General features: G+C 41.1%; 1 protein-coding gene across 6 annotated transcripts in view; it reads right to left on the bottom strand.

Annotated features, from left to right (window-relative positions):
* MAPRE2 (microtubule associated protein RP/EB family member 2) overlaps nt 1–20449 on the bottom strand; it is a 202173-nt gene that overhangs the window by 152004 nt on the left and 29720 nt on the right. The window lies entirely within an intron of this gene.

Below are 20449 nucleotides of genomic sequence, written 5' to 3'. Positions count from 1 at the left end.
GCATCATACATTTAAAAATAAGTATATTATCCTGAGTAACATTTTTCCAGTAGTTTCAACATAGATTTCTTCATCACTGAGTCTGAAAATATTTTATTTCTTTGTTTTATTTCCCCTTTAAGAAAAAGCTGTCCTGGGGGCTGGGTGGTGGTGTATATGGTTGAGCATACATGTTGCAATGCACAAGGACCCAGGTTCGAGCCTCCAGTCCCCACCTGCAGAGGGAAAGCTTTGTGAGTGGTAAAGCAGGGCTACAGGTGTCTCTCTGTCTCTCTCCTTCTCTATCTCCCCCTTCACTCTCAATTTCTGGCTTTCTCTATTCAATAAATAAATATTAAAAAATAAAAAAGGGGGCTGGGTGGTGGCGCACCTGGTTGAGCACACATGTTACAGTGTGCAAGGACCCGGGTTCAAGCCCCAGTCCCCACCTGCAGGGGGAAAGCTTCACAAGTGGTGAAGCAGTGCTACACATGTCTCTCTGTTTCTCTCTCTTCCTATCTCCCCCTTCCCTTTTGATTTCTGGCTGTCTCTATCCAGTAAATAAATAATAAAAAAAAATTTAAGAAAAATTAAAAAAAAGAAAAAGCTGTCCTCTTCAAATATATACTCAATCACCAAATCCTATTAGTTCTTTAATTGACTGTCTCTATTTGTTTTCAGCAAATCCATATCATGAAATATAGATAAAAACAATACTGTCCTGGGAGGCCAGGTGGTGGTACACCTGGTAAAGCTTACGTGTTACCATGTCTAAGGACCTGTATTCAAGTCTCTGGGGAAACTTCTCAAGTGATTGAGCAGGCTGTAGGTCTCTCTCTCTCTCTTTCTCCCTCCCTCCTTTTTTTTTTTTTTTTTTTCCTCCAGGGTTATTGCTGGGCTCGGTGCCTGCACCATGAATCCACCGCTCCTGGAGGCCATTTTTTCCCCTTTTTGTTGCCCTAGTTGTTGCAGCCTTGTTGCGGTTATTATTGCCATTGTTGACATTGCTTTGTTGTTGGATAGGACAGAGAGAAATGGAGAGAGGAGGGAAAGTCAGATGGGGGAGAGAAAGATAGACATTTGCAGACCTGCTTCACCACCTGTGAAGACACTCCCCTGCAGGTGGGGAGCCGGGGGCTCCAACTGGGATCCTTAAGCGTGTCCTTGTGGTTTGTGCCACATGCACTTAACCTGCTGCGCTACCGCCCGACTCCCTCTTCAATTTGTTCTATATATTCAAATACTTTGTTATACATTTACAACTTACAGGGCTGGGAAGTGGTGCACCTGGTTGACTTTACACATTACCAAAATTCAAGTCCCTGGTTCCCACCTGCTGGGGAGGGGGTGAGAGGAGTAGAAGAGAAGCTTCAAAAGGAGTGAAGCAATGCTGCAAGTCTCTCTCTCTCTCTCTCTCTCTCCCCTTTCTCCTCTTTCTCAATTTTTCTTTGTTGTACAAAATTTAATTAGAAAATACTTTAAAAAGTAAAATGAAATATTTAAAGATATAACATAAAAGTGTGGTAAGTACATGTTAAGAATTTAAGGAATAAAGAGAATAGAAGGGGAAACACAAAGCAGAACTTGGAGTAGGTCTGGTGTGTTGCATCAAAGTAAAGGACTCTGGAGGGTGAGAGGTAAGGGGACTTTCAGATCTTGGTGCACAGTGGTGGAGGAAGACCAGGTGGGGGGTTAGAGTGTTTTGCAGAAAACTGAGAAACTTTACACATGTACCAACAACTTCATTTACTGTTGACTATTAATCACCCCCAAAAAAGTAAAAACAAAAAAAGGAGAAGAAGAAAGAAAAGAAAAAGAAAATGAAAGAAAAGAAAAAAGAAAAGAAAAGAAAAAGTATAATTTTTGGGACCAGGCAGCACACTTGGTTAAGTGCAGACACTGTAATGCGAAAGGACCCAAATTCAAGCCCCTGATCCCCACCTGCAGAGGGAAAGCTTCACAAGTGGTGAAGTAGGGTTGCAGTCTCTCTCTCTCTCTTTTTCCCTCTGTATATCTCTCTCTCTTCTAAATTTCTCCCTGTCTCTGTCCAATAATAAAAAAATAAATAAAATATTTAAATAGATAAAATGCTTTTTAAAAAAAGAAAGTATAATTGGAAAGTGAGATCTCTCCTGTTTCTATTCATGTCATATTTAATTTTTTAAATGTTTTAAATATTTATTACTTTATTCCCTTTTGTTGCCCTTGTTTTTTTATTGTGTAGTTATTATTACTGTTGTTATTGATGTCCTTGTTGATGGATAGGACAGAGAGAAATGGAGAGAGATGAGGCAAACAGAGAGGGGGAGAGAAAGATAGACACCTGCAGACCTGCTTCACAACCTGTGAAGCGACACCCCTGCATGTGTGGAGCCAGGGGCTCAACCAGGATCCTCACGCCAGTCCTTGTACTTTGTGCCACATGCGCTTAACCCACTGTGCTACCGCCCGACTCCCTCATGTCCTATTTTAAATAATTAATGTTTTAAAGTTATATCTGATCTTAGTTCTTCTGACGTTCTAATTGTAATTTCAAGACTCATATATTTCACTCTTATAGCATGAATAAAAATAGTAGCCATTTTTCTGTTAATAAAGTTAACATATGGGGGCTAGGCAGTAGCACAGCGGGCTAAAGACACATGCTGCAACAAGGATCCCGGTTCGAGCCCCCGGGTACCCACCTGCAGGGGCGTCACTTCACAGGTAGTGAAGCAGGTCTGCAGGTGTCTACCTTTCTCTCCCCTTCTCTGTTTTCCCCTCCTCTCTCAATTCCTCTCTCTCCTATCCAACAACAGTGACAGCAATAGCAATAAGAACAACAACGATAAACAACAAGTGCACTAAAAGGGAAAAAATAGCCTCCAGGAGCAGTGGGTTCATAGTTCAGGCACCGAGCCCCAGCAATAACCCTGGAGATAAACAAACAAACAGTTAATATAGTGGTCTGGGAGTTGGCACAGTGAAAAAAGTACTGGATTCTCAAGCATGAGGTCCTGAATTCAATCCCCAGCAGCACATGTGCCAGAGTGATGTCTGGTTCTTTCTCTCCTCTGATCTTTCTCATTAGTAAGTAAAATCTATTTTAAAAAGTTAATTGGGAGTCGGGCGGTAGCGCAGCGGGTTAAGCGCATGTGGCTCAAAGCGCAAGGACCAGCATGGTTTGAGCCCCTGGCTCCTCACCTGCAGGGGAGTCACATCACAGGCGGTGAAGCAGGTCTGCGGGTGTCTTTCTCTCGCCCTCTCTGTCTTCCCCTCCTATCTCCATTTCTCTCTGTCCTATCCAACAACGACGACATCAGTAAGAACAATAATTACAACAATAAAACAAGGGCAACAAAAGGGAATAAATAAATAAATAAATAAATAAGTTAATATACTTTAATTAGTTATTCTAGATTATTTTGGTAGCTACCTTTATAACTTTAAGTATCATTTTCAAAAATTCCATTTATTTATTCAGTCCAAGAGACAGGGAAGATAGCATAGTGGCTATGTAGAGAGACTTTGATGCCTGGGGCACCAAAGATTCCAGATTCAGTCCCAAGTACCACCAGAAGCCAGAGTTTAGTTGTGTCCTCTTAAAAAAAAAAAAAAAATCCAGTCCAAGTAATGTTATCTCTTGACTCTCCGTTATGTGTTTCTTTTTAAAAAAACATTATAAAATTATCTTTACTTATTAGAGATAGCCAGACAGTGAGAGGGTAGGAGGAGATAGAGACGGGAAAGAGAGACACCTGCAGCCCTGCTTCACTACTCAAAAAGTTTTTTCCCTGCAGGTGGGGACCCGAGACTAAAACCCGGGCCCTTGTGCACTGGAACATGTGCACTCACCCAGGTGTGCTACCACTCAGCCCCTCCATTATATTTCTCCTCAAATTTCTCTGCTTTAAATATGCATGGTTTCACTACTGTCTCTTTTATCTCTTATGTTTACATTATGCACTATAATTGTAGTTAAACCAAGTCTTCCTTATTTCTATAGAAATCTGTATCAGGCTTATTTGTTATCTAAACTGAAGGTCTAAGTAACTTTGGAGTTTGGGAATTTGCACAGTTTGATCTCAGTCTATTTCCTTCTTTCTTTTTTTTGAAAACACTTTTATTTTAAAAAATTTTTCTGCTAGGATTATTGCTGGGTCTTGATGCCTACATGTTGAATTCACCACTCTCAGCTTTTTTTATTTTACCCTTAAATTCTTTTTTCTTCCTTTTTTCGATGGGACAGAGAGAAATTGAGAGGGGAGGAGGATATCGAGATAGAGCAACACCGGGGATCTGGTGGTATCGTAGTGGGTTAAACGCACACCTGCAAAGCACAAGGGCCGGCATAAGGATCCCGGTTTGAACCCTGGCTCCCCATCTGCAGGGGAGTCGCTTCACAGGCGGTGAAGCAGGTCTGCAGTTGTCTATCTTTCTCCTTTCCCCCTGTCTTACCCTCCTCTATTTCTCTCTGTCTTCGCCAGCAACTACATCAATAACAATAATAACCACAACAACAATGCAAAAAAAGGGAAAAATATAGAAAAGAAAAAGATAGAGCAACACCTACCCAACCCCTTTATCTTTCATCTGTAACCTTCCATAGTTCAGTCAGAAATCAGTCATTCATTTGTACCTGCCACCTTTGATCAGTGCTGGGCATGCCTTCTTTGTCTTCTTTCCACACACCCCTATTTTATAAAGACTCACCTCTTCAGAAGTCTCTATGAGGGGCCAGATAGTGGTGAACCTAGTTAAATGCACACATTATAGTGTGCAAGGACCCTGGTTCAAGCCACTGGTCCCCACCTGCAGGTGGAAAACTTCACGAGTGGTGAAGCAGGTCTGCAGATGTCTCTCATCCTCTCTATCTTCCCCCTCTTCTCAATTTCTCTCTGTCTCTATCCAATAAAAAATAAATAAAAAGATTTTTTAAAAGTCTTTATGACCAGCCTCAGAATAGCCAAAGTTCTGCATTGTTTAAAAACATTTCCCAAGTTCCATCTAGGTAAATGATTCTCTCTTTTAAACTAGCATTATAATTTTTTCCAACCAGAAGTCCAGAATAATTTATTTAAATGGAATGACACTTTCACAACAAACTACTTCATATTTTGATATACAACTACATAGTAAAAATAAGGTTCTCATGAAATTCAGCTCTTTAAAAAGCAATATATCTGACCTAGACTTTTTTTTTTTAATGACATACTGTTTACTGTATGTAGTAAGAGGGAAGAATGGTCAGATATTATTACTTCAAGATACCTTCACTGAACTATGTTCAGTGTCATCACAAACACTGGAGGCAATGGTGTCATCACAAAATGGCCCAAGCAGTCAGGTGTTTTCAGTTTTTTATTTGTTTTGTTTTAAAGCAAGCAAAGCCAATTTTTCTCTAAGCTAAGTACTAGAAGAGGATGTTAATGGATCAAATCAGCTGAGAAGTCAAAGTAATGTTACATGAATGGCATTACCTAACATAGGTCTGAAAAATGATGACTAGGTCACACCCCAAAAGTAAAAATAAAGTTAGAGACATAGGAATTCCATGAGAGAAACTCTGCCAAACAGACCTTATGTAGCCTAGTCACCATGTTGAGAAGTTATAGCAGTAATACACACCAGCACTCTAAAATGCCATGACCCAGTAAAGACTTATTATACAAAGCAGGAGTATGAAGTACTGAATTTTTTTTTTTAAATCCTTGTGGTCTAGACTATAGCCTTAAGGGGCCAGGTGGTAGCACACCTGGTTGAGTGCAGGTAGAACAATGTGTAAGGACTCAGGTTCGAGCCCCCGGTCCCCGCCTGCAGGGGGAAAGCTTTGCGAGTAGTGAAGCAGTGCCGCCGCAGGTGGCTCTCTGTCTCTCTCCTTCTCTATCACTCCCTTCCCTCTCAATTTCTGGCTGTCTTTACCCAATAAATAAAGATAAACTTTAAAAAATAATTAAAAATATAGCCTTAAAATGAGATACTCAGACTTGTCTTGAATGGCCTCTAATACACTGGAGGAAGCCTCCATGCCGTGGTATCTTTCTCTCTCTATCTGCCTATTTCTACCTGAAAAAAAACAAAACTTCTCAGAGCAGTGAAGCTCTGGTGGTGGAAAACAAACAAACAAAACAACCAAAAAATCATGTTAAAATAAAATATGCTGGTGCTTTATAACAGACTCTATGTAGCAAACCATGGCAGGTTGGATAAGTGATAGCATATTACCTCTATAGATCATTTGACAGAATACTAAAACTATGATCATAAATACATGTAGAACATAACTAGCTGCCATGTAATAAAGCTAAAAGCAGTGTAGATTGTGAAAATAAGCAAAACATGTAGCTTCAAATATGGAAGGCAGGTGGTGGTGCACCTGGCTAAATTCATATGTTACAATGCACAAGGACCCGATTTCAAGCTTTTCGAGTGGTGAAGCAGTGTTGCAGGTGTCTCACTGTCTCTCTCTGCATCACCCCTTCCCTCTCAATTTCTGGCTGTCTCTATCCAATAAATAAAGATAATACCAAAAATCAAATCAAATCATACGAATGGGACTAGAAGGAAAAGTGAAAAATAAAATATTTGTTACAGTAGGATTAGGTTCCTTTTCATAACTTCCACTATTAGTCGCTTGTGAAGCAACTCACCTGCAGGTAGGGAGCTGGGGGATTGAACCAGGATCCTTGTGCTAGTCCTTGCGCTTTGTGCCACCTGCGCTTAACCCTCTGCGCTACCACCTGACCCCCTGTGAGGGGATACTTTTACTTAGGTAAAAACTAAAATGATAGAATATGCCTTTGTTTCTTGAGTAATCTTCATCCAAACAACAAACTGCACATCTTCTATGACACTAATAGATGTATTTCTATGAAAGGGTAACATATACTCAACATAAGTAAAGGAATGGGAGAGTAGGAGGGGGAGAAAAAAACCTAAGTAGTGGTCTGAGAGGTGGCACAGTGGATAATTATTAGACTCTCAAGCATGAGGTCCTGAGTTCAATCCCCTGCAGCACATGTACCAGAGTGATGTCTAGTTCTTTCTCTCTTTCCTTCCATCTTTCTAATTAATAAATAAAATCTTTTTAAAAAGAACACAAATCCAGTTTCTGAGGTGATCACTGTTAAGTGTGTCTACACACAAAATGAAGTCACTTGTCTTTCACAACTTCCACTCTATTTCCAACTCTACCCTGAAATTCCTCTCCTTTGTGTATAGTTTCACAAAAGCATTTTTATCAATATCTAGTTGTAAAAGCTGGTTGTGGAAATAAATCTAGCCTTGATTTGAGTTCTAACCACTTTCTAGCTACATACCTTAACTCGAATCAATCTTTGAAATTCTATCCTCTTGTATATAAAAGCCTAAATGAGTTTCACATAGGACATCAAAAAGATTAAGGTAGCCATGTAAGTAAATAGTTTTTAGTGTTGTACCTGCACACAGCCAGGTCTTAATGTTTGTTCTCTCACATTTTCCTTGTTTGTACACAGTGTTCAGATACCAGAGAAAATTTAGGTGAGAAGGAACTAGAAAGAACACTTTAATTGCTGGTTTTCCACATCTTGCTCCCTCTGCCACACTAAGGTCTACACAGACCAGAATCCCTGGGTTCTGACCAGCATGTTGATAGCAGGGTGGGACCAGGCCAGACTGGTTAGGACATCAAAGACCAGAGTCAGTTTCCTGGTGTGGCTCACTAAGCTGTATTCACAATTTCAGCTCTATCTAATCTGGCTTCAAGAGCTAGCTGTTTTATAGAGCAGCCAAAGGTCACGAACAGATATTTACATTAAGTGAATGAGACACAACTTAAAGTGCATATGGAATGTTCCTTAACTACAGTCGCATTTCAGATACTCAAGGGGGCACATGGTGAGTGGATGACAAGTTAGACGGCACAGATAAAGACCATGTTTATCACTGCAGGACATTTAGGATTCTGCTCTAAAGTTCCGGGGGTATTAGTGGAAACAACCAGCACCATGGGGTCACTGCCCATCATCTTTGTGCGTTCACTATGTCATTTGCAATGACTCTCAGATGAGAAAAATAAACTCAGATGGTGAAGTACAGTGGAAGAAACACATTTCTTGATCAGGGGGCTTAAGTATATACAAGCATTCCAACAGAGGCCCCTGAGACATCAATAGCATTCTTTCTGCATACCATAGCCCACTTGTAAAGAAAATTTTGATAATATCTGTCAGCTTCAGAGTAACTTGTGAAATTTTGCTGGTGAAAATGAATATTGCTTAACCAGATGCTGGCCTTCTAAGCAAAAGGCAGAACTTTCCTATTGAGATATGTAATGGGCTAAGGATGTGGTAAGCAGTTGACAGTTTTATTTCTGTTTGGGACACTAAGGTTGCCTCTGGCATCCTAAGTACCCATGGCAGACAGTGCAAGTCTGTGAATGGGGGATGTGACATCAAACTATTCAACAAACTGTTGAGAGTTTTACTCTGAAGCAATCAAACAAATTGCTAATTAAGTTTCGTCCCTCATAAACTGTTCTGTCAACAGGAAACGCTGGTGAGTTACTTATAATCCCTGTGCAAATATCAAACTTATAAAACAATTAGCAATCCTGGGCCAGATATTTGACTCTACAATATTTTAGTGAGAAGGGTGAAGCATTAGTCCACACTGAGCCAGATGTATTGCTCTTGTGATCCATTTGCATGGTTCTCTTGGCCCAGACATAGATAGATCATTTAGACCGCTCTGTACTTGGGAGGAAAGAGCCCACTCTGTGAAGAAGACCAGCAAAATTATAAGCTCAAGGCTTCTCTCTCTCTCTCTTCTTTTTGCCTTCAGGGATATCACTGGGGCTCATACTATGAATCTACCACTCCTGGCAGCCATCTTTTCCGTTTTTAAAAAATATTTATTTATTTATTCCCTTTTGTTGCCTTTGTTGTTTTCTTGTTGGAGATATTGTTGTTGTTATTGATGTCATCATTGTTGGATAAGACAGAGAGAAATGGAGAGAGGAGGGGGAAGACAGAGAGGGGGAGAGAAAGATAGACACCTGCAGACCTACCTGCTTCACCGCCTGTGAAGCGACTCCCCTGTAGGTGGGGAGCCGGGGGCTCGAACTGGGATCCTTGTGCTTTACCCAGTGTACCATGGCCCCATCCCAAAGGCTTCTCTCTCTGTTTTCTAAATTATTTATTCATTATTAGACTGATACAGAGAGAAATTGAGAGGGGAGGAGGAGGGAGAGAGGGAGAGAGGGAGAGAGACAGAGAGACACTTGCAGCCCTGCTTTACTACTCATGAAGCTTTCTCCCTGTAGTGGGGGCCAGGGGCTTGAACCCAGGTTCTTGCTCAATATAATGTGAGTACTTAACCAGGTGCACCACTAACTGGCCCCCTAAACTCAAGACTTCTCAACCTAAGCAGTCTCAATGCTTCCATATCATCCTCCTGCTTCCCAGGTCAGAAATTGCAATTGTTCCTAAACCAGACACTAATATGTTAATTTTTTTTTAAAAAAAGATCTATTTACTTAGTAATGAGAAAGAGAGAACCAGAGTGTCACTCTGGCAAATGTGGTACCAGGGATCAAACTTAGAACCCTACAGCTTTATCACAGCCATCTCTGAAAAACCACTAGACAATGATACTTACTCAGTTTCTCAACCTCTCTCTCTCTCTCTCTCTCTCTCTTCCACCAGAGCACTGCTCAGCTCTGGCTTTGTCACTGAGTCACTTTGGTGACTCAGGCATGAGAGTCTGTTTGCATAACCATTATGCTATCTACCCCTGCCCTCTCATTTTTTCATTTAAATATTTTATTTATTCATGACCAAGAGGAGAGAGAGACAAAAAAGAAAACACACACACACACACACACACACACACACACACACACACACAAACAAACAAAAAACAAAAAACAAACAGACATCACTTTGATACATGTGCTGCCAGGGACTGAACTGAGGACTTCATGCTCGAGAGTCCAGTGCTTTATCCACTATGCCACTTCACAGATCAGTTTCTTTATTCCTTGAACCTTCCACCTTCCTTCCCCTCCACAGATAGCCTTGTTTCTGATTTCACAAAGGATACTGAAGTCATTGGACAGAAGTTTAGGTCTTCTGCTTCCAAACCAATACGTATACCTGTGGGACAACCATCTTAACTCTTTTTTTTTTTTTTTTGCCTCCAGGGTTATTGCTGGGGCTTGTTGCCTGCACTATGAACCCACTGCTCCTGGAGGCTATTTTTTTCCTTTTGTTGCCCTTTTTGTTTATTGTTGTTGTTATTATTGTTGTTATTGGTGTCATTGTTGTTGGATAGAACAGAGAGATATCAAGAGAGGAGGGGAAGACAGAGAGGGGGAGAGAAAGATAAACACCTGCAAACCTGCTTCACCACCTAAGAGCAACTACCCTGCAGGTGGAGAGCGGGGGCCTCCTACCAAGATCCTTACACGGGTCCTTATGTTTTGACCCCTGTGCACTTAATCCGCTGCGCTACTGCCTGCCCCCCCCCCCCATCTTCACTCTAGTTTCCTGCTTGTGTCAGTGAAGGGGTATATATCCTGATCAGTTGTCTTATGCCTTCTCAAGACTTTGACCTGCCTTTTATGACTTCTTCCTAGCAGCATTTGAACCTTTCCGGTGTTTTCCACTTTAAATAATTCTTCTTTCTGGGGCCAGGCAGTGGCACACCCGATTAAGCGCACGTTATAATTTGCAAAGACCAGGGTTCAAGCCCCAGGTCCCCACCTACAGGGAGAAAGTTTCACAAGTGGTGAAGCAGTGTTGCAGGTGTCTCTCTCTATCTCCCCACTCCTCTCAATATCTGGCTGCCTGTACCAAATAAAGATAATAAAATATTTTAAATCTTTCTGATAGACGCAATATTTTGGCTAAATGTCTTAAGGGTTAACCAAATATATTATAAGCATTTTTCTCCCAAATCACTTAATTGGAAGGGCATGGTTAATAAAGATGATCTCACTCTAGGTGGAACTTAAACAAGGACAGATAGAGAAAACATAGAGTTAGAAGCATTTCTTAATCTCCCGCTCAACTTCTGGCATGCTGACTTCAACTCTGAGCAAGTCACTGAAATCATCCTCATTAAAACTATGAATTACTTCTCTGTTGCTAAATCAATAGGCAATTTTCAGTCATTTTTTTATTCTGTGGAACATTTGGTCTTATGGACCCTTTGCTCATTCTTGAAATGCTTTTTCTCTTAGATTTCACGATTACATAAGTCAGTCTTTTAAAATTGTGCTGAAATGCATACAACAGAATTGACCATTTTAAATGTACAACCTAGCACTTTAAAATTTTTTAAAATTATCTTTATTTATTGGATAGAGACAGCCAGAAATAGAGAGGGGAGAGAGAGAGAGGGAGAGAAAGAGAGAGAGAGAGAGAGAGAGAGAGAGAGAGAAAGAGGAACAGAGAGACACCTGCAACCCTACTTCACCACTAGTGAAGCCTTCCCCCTGCAGGTGGGAACCAGGGGCTTGAACCCAGGTCCTTACACATTATAACACATGTGTGCTGAACCAGATGTACCACCACCCGGCCCCATACCTAGGGCTTTTTTTTTTTTAATTTCTTTATTGGGGGATTAATGGCTAACAGTCGACAGTACAATACAGTAGTTTCATTTCCCAGTTTTCTACACAACAATATAGCCCCCACTCAGTTCTCCTCTGCCACCATGTCCCAGGACCTTAAGAAACCTAGAGCTTTTCAGTACATTCATACAACGGTACAATCATCACCACCATCTCTAGAACTCTTGAGGCTTTTTTATATTTTATTTATCTTTTTTATATTTTTATTTATTATTGGACAGAGACAGAGAGAAATTGAGAGAGAAGAGGAGGTAGAGAGGGAGAAAGACGGACATCTGCAGCTCTACTTCACCACTTGTGAAGCCTTCCCCCTGCAGGTGGGGAGCAGGGGCTTGAACATAGGTCCTTGCACACTGTAGTGTGTGTGCTTAATAACCTGGCCCCTTATTTATTTTATCTTTTTTGTTTTTGCCGCCAGGGTTATAGCTGGGACTCTGTGCCTGCACCACGAATCCATTACTCCTGGAGGCCTTTTTTTTTCATTTTGTTGCCCTTGTTGTTGTTGTCAATGTTATTGTTGCCATTGATGTTGTTGTTGGATAGGACAGAGAGAAATTGAGATAGGAGGGGAAGGCAGAGAGGGGGAGAGAAAGATAGACACCTGCAGACCTGCTTGACTGCTTGTGAGGTGACCCCCCTGCAGGTGGGGGGCCGGGGGCTTGAACTGGGATCCTTATGCCGGTCCTTGTGTTTTGTGCCATGTGCACTTAACCCCCTGAGCTATCTATCACCTGACCCCCCTATTTATTTTATCTTAATGAAAGAGAACTACAAAGAGCAGAGAGAGATGCCAAGACAAGAATTACTGCTCAGCTCTGGCTTATGCCAGTGCTGGGGATTGAACCTAGGCTCTTGGAACCTCAGGCATGAAGTCATTTGCTTAATCATTATGCTGTCTCCCCATGCCCCACCTTTAGGACTCTTTTCATCTGCATAAAACTGGCTCTATATTTATTAAACAATAGCTTTTTTTCTCTCTCTCTCCCTTGCCCCTGTCTACCACCATTCTATTTCTGGTCCCTACTCTCTGACAACTCTAGACACTCTACCAAGTGGAAAGCTTCATCCACATTGAAGCATGTGCCCACATTATTCCTTTAAAGGTTGAATAATATTTCAGGATATGCATATACCATAATTGATTTCTTCATTCCTTAGTGGTCACTTAGGTTACTGCCACATTTTGACTATAGGAATAATGCTCTATGGCATGGGATTACTCTCTCTCTCTCTTTTTAATTTCATCTTATCTTTATTTATTTGTTGGATAGACAGCCAGAAATCAATAAGGTAGGGGGAGATAGTGAGGGACAGAGACAGAGAGACACCTGCAACACTGCTTCACTACTTGCAAAGCTTTCCCCCTGTAGGGAGGGACCTGGGGCTTGAACCTGGGTCCTTGAGCACTGTAATGTGTAATCACCCAGGCACACCACCTCCTGGCCCCTTAAATTCTCTTTCTTAATTTATCTCTTAAATATTAGTGATCAAGACTATAGTTTGAACTCTTCTCTATTATGTACTCCTTCCATATTTTTCCTACATATTACAGAGACTTACAACATAATACCAGTGACTCCCAAAACTATACTGTGGTCTGATATTTTTATCTTTGAGGGTTGAGATCCAAAATTTTTTATAGTCCCTCTTCCTCCAATCAAAACCTGTGTGTCATGACTCCTGATGTGGGAAGAGCTGTCAGAGAATTCACTGAACTCCATGGTCTCCAAGTGACCATTTCTCACTTTGGAATCCTTTAACAAAGTCCTTCAGGATCAACGTGGGATTCTGTGAAAGACTCCTCCACTAGGCCTTCTAGATCAAATAGCAATGTCTCATCCTGTATCCTGCAGAGTTCTGGCCTGACTTTAACTTTCTTCTCAGCACAAACTCTCAATATGCATGTTGAGTAAATGAGTCAATCCCTCTGTTCTCAATCCTGTCTCCTTTACTCTTTTAAAAAATACTTTTATTTATTATTGGATAGAGACAGAGAGAAATTGAGAGAAGAAGGGGAGATAGAAAGGGAGAGAGGCAGAGACACATCTGTAGCACTGCTTCACCACTTGTGAAGCTTTCCCCTCGCAGGTGGGGACCAGGGAATTGAACCTGGATCCTGTAATGTGAACACTTAACCGGGTGCACCACCGCCTGGCCCCTCTCCTTTACTCTCTGAACTGGACCTAATATACTCAGTTCTGTTACGCTGTCACCACCTTAGCCAGGTGCTAGTCTTCTACTTTGTCTCTTTTTTCAATCTTACCACTTCCTGGTCATTTTCCACAGAGGTGCTAGAGTGACCATTGTCAGGTAGAAAACTGGTAGCTTTCCTTCTCTGTTTAAAACATGTCAGCTATCCCTTTCAAGGCACAATCCAGAGTTCTTCATTGTCCTCAGACCGCTCTTTCTGATTTATCTTGTCCTTTCATTTCTTGATTGTCTATATGCTGCAGTTCATTGCTCCTCCCTACACCAGACTAACTTTTCCTTTTTATTTAAGTCTCAGATGAGATTTCATGGTTACTTGTCAGCCTTGTCTAACCCCCTGCACCAGCACCAGCCATGCTAATGGACTTCTGTTCTGCATGCCTGCCTCAGTAGCACTTCTTACTGAGAACCACAACTTTATCATGGCTGAATTCTTGACTTTCTTGTCCAGAATGTACCTTCTATCCTGGCAGACTGATAGCTTTTCACAGTGATTATGTAGCACATACAAATGAGTATTAGGATAATGCATATTCACTCCCAACAGCTATCTTCAGAAGTTGTTAACATAAAGTCCTATTTCTTTTAATTTCTTTTGATTATCTTTATTTATTAGATAGAGACAGCCAGAGGGAAGGGGGAGGTAGAGAGGGAGAGAGACAGAGAGACACCGGCATCACTGCTTCACCACTCGTGAAGCTGCAGATGAGGACCAGGGACTTGAACCTAGATCCTTATAACACGTGCACTCAACCAGGTGTGCCACCACCTGGCCCCCATAAAGTCCTATTTATTTCATCTAACAACCCATCTATACTTATCTAACAAATCATTTTACAGTAAATCACAGGGACTGGGTGGTGGCACACCTGGTTAAGCACACAATGTACAAGGACATAGGTTCAAGCCCCTAGTTTCCCTGAAGGGGGAAATTTTCGAGTGGTGAAGCAGAGCTGTAGTTGTCCCTCTGTCTCTCTCCCTCTCTATCACCTCCTTCCCTCTTGATTTCTGGCTGTATCTATCCAATAAATAAATAAAGATATGTATATATATATATGGTTTTTGTTTTTTTTTTTTTTTACCAGAGCACTGTTCAGCTCTGGCTTATGATAGTGAGGGGGATTGAACCTGGACTTTGGAGCCTCAGACATGACAGTCTGTTTGCATAACCATTATGCTATCTACCCTCTGCCCATAAAGATATATTTTTAATTAAAAAAAAAAAGAAAAGGGGCCAGGCAGTGGCGCACCTGGTTAAGCACACACATTACAGTGCGCAAGGACCCAGAATCAAGCCCCTGGTCCCCTCCTACAGGGGAAAGCTTCACAAGTGGTGACGCAGGGCTGCAGATGTCTCTTTGTCTCTTTCCCTCCCTATCTCCCTCTCCCTTCTCAGTTTCTGACTGTTTCTATTCAATAAATAAATAAAGATAATTTAAATTTTTTTTAAAAATATAAAATATAAAATAAACCACAGAATGCCAACTCTTTTAAGTGTTGTCAACATATCCACACATTTATAAAATAAGCTATGGAGTGTGAGAGAGAGGTATTTAATAAAGACTTCTACATCTTTGCTCTAGAAGAGGTGAGTGAAATTCAGAAATAAAAACATTTAGCTACACACCAGATACTCTATAAATGTGAGCATTGTTTAATACTCATAGGTCTCATAAGGTAACCTCATTAACAAACAAAGGGAATGGTTGAAGAAGCTGCGACTATGGGAGGGGAAAAGGAAATAAGTATCTGCTGGGTGCCCACGGAATCTCTGACATTTTCTTTACTTCAAATTATCCTCACGGCAAATTCAAGATGCGGAAATTAGTACAGTTGAGTTGTTTGCCTGATTCTAAATGGCAGAAGTTCTAAGTTGCCCCTCTTGCTACCATTCACTATCCATTAATATTTCACATTTTAATTAAAACATTTTGAAACAAAATAGTTGGTTCCAGGATGGGTAAGATAGATACTATTGCTTCTCTCAATATTTTTATTTATTATTGGACAGAGACAGAGAGAAATTGAGAGGGGAAAGGGAGATAGAGCTTTATTTATTGGATTGAGACAGTCAGAAGTTGAGAGGGAAGGGGACACAGAGAGGTAGAGCAACAGAGAGAAACCTGCAGCACTGCTTCGCCACTTGGAACATTTCCCCCTGTTGGTGGGGACTGGAGACTCAAACCTGGGTCCTTATGCACTATAACATGCACCACCTTAGTTTTTTTTTTTTTTTAAGACTTTCATGCAAGAGGTTCGAGTTCTCAGGTTTATTTATTATTTATTTTGGATAGATAGAGACTGAGATAAATTGAGAGAAAAGGGGAGAAACAGAAAAGGGGGAAGAGAGAGAGAGAGAGAAACTTGCAGCACTGCTTCACTATTTGTGAAGCTTTCCCCCTTGCAGTGGGACCAGGGGCTTGAAACCAGGTCCTTACAAAATGTAGTGTGAGCTCAACCAAGTATGTGACCACTCCCCCCCCCCCATACTAACTGGTTTTCTAGTTCAAAAGGTTGTTTTTGTTTGGCTCACCTGTTTTCTCTATCTACCATTATATGAGTGAAATCATTTGGTACTTGACTTTCTTCACCCAGTTTATTTCACTAACTATAATCCCATTTAGGTCCATCCGTGTTGTGAGTGACAGGATTTCATCCTTTTAATAACTGAATAGTATTCTTTTCTAAGTAGGGGATTAATGATTTACAGTAAATATAGTTCTTGGTACGTGCGTAAAATTTCTCAGTTCTCAGCAAAACACTTTCACCTCCAAGGTAGGTCCTTCCCCACCATGATGGACCAGAACTAGAAAGCCCCCCACCCACCATAATATGTTATCGTGTGTATAAACTACATCTTTATTATCCATTATTCAGTCAATGGGCACTTTGTGTATATCTAGCTCTTGGCTGTTGTAGACAAGGCTGCAATAAACATGAGAGTGCATTTATGTCTTTGAATTTCTGTTCTTGTAGTTCTTGGTATATTTTTTGCTTTTAGCCTAGAACCTGGCATCTAGTTGGCAGAATGGGAAGAATGGCAAATCCGACCATCTCTTGAGTCCTAAATCAACTTGTTTTCAAGACCCACCTGGGCTTCCACCTGTTTTTTTCCCCAGTCTTTCAAACTTTAATAATATTTTTTACTATTTTACTAAGGTGTGTCTCATTCTCTATACTTTGTTGTAATTGTTTATGTATGTGTAACCCTAAACTGAAATGCTATACTAGTTGATAGTCAGTTCTCAATAGTTGATGCAGAATGAGCACTTCATGTAGAAAACACACACCTTGGGAGTCAGGTGGTAGCTCAGCGGGTTAAGTGCACTTGGCGTAAAGCGCAAGGACTGCTGTAAGGAACTGGGTTCAAGCCTCCAGCTCCCCATCTGCAGGGTAGTCACTTCATAAGCGGTGAAGCAGGTCTGCAGGTGTCTATCTTTCTCCCCCCTCTCTGTCTTCCCCTCCTCTCTCCATTTCTCTCTGTCCTATCCAACAACAATGACATCAATAACTGCAATAATAATAACTACAACAATAAAACAACAAGGGCAACAAAAGGGATCAAATAAATATTTTAAAAAATTTTTAAAAATTAAAAAAAAGAAAACACACACCTACACATATGCATCTAGACACACCAAAGAGATTTGTATAGTCCTTCGTATATAGGAGATAGGCAATAAGTATGGTTGAATAAATTAAGTGACACTTCTGTTAAAGTTTTGGCGATGCTAGTACCCTCAGATTGCAAATGTTTGCAAAAATACCCCCCAAAATTGGGGGGGGTACGGCAAACGAGGTAATAAGAATGGTCATGTTCTTGAATATCACTTCTGAGACTTTGTCCTTAAGAATATACAAATAGAAAGACAATAAAACAATAATAACCCAAAACAGACAAATTGAATGATACCAAACCAGTCCAATGAAATAAACTCTAAAGAGAAAAACAAAAACAAACTAACCATAGCACCTAATTTTAGTAAGATTTGGAAAATATTATGATATTAATATAACACTATTTTACTATTCTGTTAGTAGTTCTGAGAGCCCATGAAAGGTGCTTGCTTTAGTCACAAAGTCCATATGCATATGATGACTGACACAGAAAAATAGAATACTGGGGTCAGGCGGTGGCGCACCTGGTTATGCACTCACACTATAGTGCACAAGGACCCGGGTTCAAGCCCTTGGTTCCTGCCTGCAGGGGGAAAGCTTCACAAGTGGTGAAGCAGGGCTGCAGGTGTCTCTCTCTACCTCCTCCACCCCTCAATTTCTCTCTGTCTCTATCCAATAATAAGTAAATAAATAAAAATTTTTTTAATTTTTTAAAAAAGAAAAATAGAAATACTTAGGGGCAAACACATATTAGAAAGTAAAATTATTTTGGGATAGTGTTAAAATAGGTGATGATTTTCCCACAATTTTATTGATTGATTTTTTTTATAGTGAAAAAATTGGTCAACATTAACCTTCATGTGACTGTGTCTCCCATAGACATTTACTCTAGGCCAAAGCTTAACAGTGAAATTGACTGTGAAGAGCTAATGCTGCAGCATGTAACTCTAGGGTTCAGGCAACATCTGACAAGAGATGCTGTTCTATTTTACGAGAGAGAGAAAGCATTGCCTTTCACTTCATAGTATCTTGTGTAAAGTACAGGATAGAGTATCAGCCTATAAGGGAAGTACTTTTGAAGGTGACAGGGGATAGATGCTTACTAGAACACACTCCAAGATAATGGAAGTCAGCCAGGAGTGTCTCAGACACAGACACGGATTCTCTCCTAGAAAAACTAAAAACACAAGAGTGGGTGTCAAAGGACACTTGTTGTCTCTCCAGGAACTGCTTTTGTACGTATATAGATCGCTTAAGTAACTCTTATCATTAAACTGTTCTCAGAAGGTTTTCCATTTTCTGTGGCCCCAACTCTGCCTGGAGGCACTTTATTATTATTTTTAATTTGATATGACAGAATAATCGAGAGGGGAGGGGGAATTGGAGAGGGAGAGACGCCTGCAGCACTGCTCGACCACTCATGAAACGTCTCCCCTGCAGGTGGGGGACAAGGACTGAGACCTTGGTCTTTGCACATGGTAATGTGTGTGCTCTGCTAGTGCACCACTGCCCAGTACCAGGAGGCAGTTCTGGTTCTCAAAAAATCCAGACATCTTTTAAAGTACAGTATCTTTATTTCTTCTCCTGCTTCCAACCTACTCCCCCATCCTTTTTTTTTTTTTTTCTTTCCTTTTACCAGAACACTGCTCTGCTTTGGCTTATGGTGGTGTGGAGGATTGAATCTGGGACTTTGGAGCCTCATACATGAGAGTCTCTTTGCATAACCATTATGCTACCCCATCCCCAGTATCTTTATTTCCATTAGGGCAAAAGGGAAAACTTTATGCATCCCATTTAATTATCTTCCATTATCTTAAATCAGTGCAAATAAGAATTTTGAAACTGGGGGGGCCGGGTGGTAGGGCAGCAGGTTAAGCGCACATGGCACCAACTGCAAGGACCAGCATAAGGATCCTGGTTTGAGACCCCGGCTCCCCACCTGCAGAAGATCGTTTCATAAGCAGTGAAGCAGGTCTGCAGGTGTCGTCTTTCTCTCCCCCTCTGTCTTTCCTTCCTCTCTCAATTTCTCTCTGTCCTATCCAACAACAATGACAGCAATAACAACAACAATGATAAATAACAAGGACAACAAAAGGAAAAAAATAGCCTATAGGAGCAGTGGATTCATAGTGTAGGCACTGAGGCCCAGAAATAACCCTGGAGGCAAACAACAACAACAATAGAAAGAATTTTGAACCTTCAAATGTCACTTGTTCTATGATTTGTATTTTCATTACATGCAGAGTCTTAGGGTTTGGGTTTTATTTATTTATTTATTTATTTATTTTGTATGATTTATTTTCCCTTTTGCTGCCCTTGTTGTCTTATTGTTGTTGTAGTTATTACTGTTGTTGATGATGTCATTGTTGTTGGTTAGGACAGAGAGAAATGGAGAGATGGGGAAGACAGAGAGGGGAGAGAAAGATAGACACCTGCAGACCTGCTTCACTACCTGTGAAGCGACCCCCCTGCAGATGGGGAGTGGGGGGCTCTAACCAGGATCCTTATACTGGTCCTTGTGCTTTGTGCCATGTGCGCTTAACCCACTGTGCTACCGCTCGACCACCCTTTTTTGTATTTATTTTAAATTATTTTGAAATATTTACTTTATGAAGGAGAGAGGGAGGGGAGGGGAGGGGAGGGGAGGGGAGGGGAGGGGAGGGGAGGGGAGAGGAGAGGAGAGGAGAGGAGAGGAGAGGAGAGGAGAGGAGAGGAGAGGAGAGGAGAGGAGAGGAGAGGAGAGGAGAGGAGTACCACTTAGCCACTGTGGTGCTAGGGATTGAACGAGGCCTCAGGTTTGAAAAGCATGTACTTTACCCACTGAGCTACTTTCCCAGCTGCTCAAAGATATCTAGATGAGCATCAACCATGACACTTATCTCAATAAGACTCCAAGCAATGGTATATAACCTATTGATTTATTTTTAATATTCATCAGTATTCTTGGAGAGTGTTTTAAGAATAAGGTTTCTGGGAGTCGGGCTGTAGCGCAGCGGGTTAAGCGCAGGTGGCGCAAAGCACAAGGACCGGCATAAGGATCCCGGTTCG

This window comes from Erinaceus europaeus, chromosome 15, assembly GCF_950295315.1.
Source record: "Erinaceus europaeus chromosome 15, mEriEur2.1, whole genome shotgun sequence".
Classification (NCBI taxonomy): domain Eukaryota; kingdom Metazoa; phylum Chordata; class Mammalia; order Eulipotyphla; family Erinaceidae; genus Erinaceus; species Erinaceus europaeus.
The sequence above is the reverse complement of the archived record's forward strand: the minus strand, read 5'-3'. Positions and strand labels throughout refer to the sequence as shown.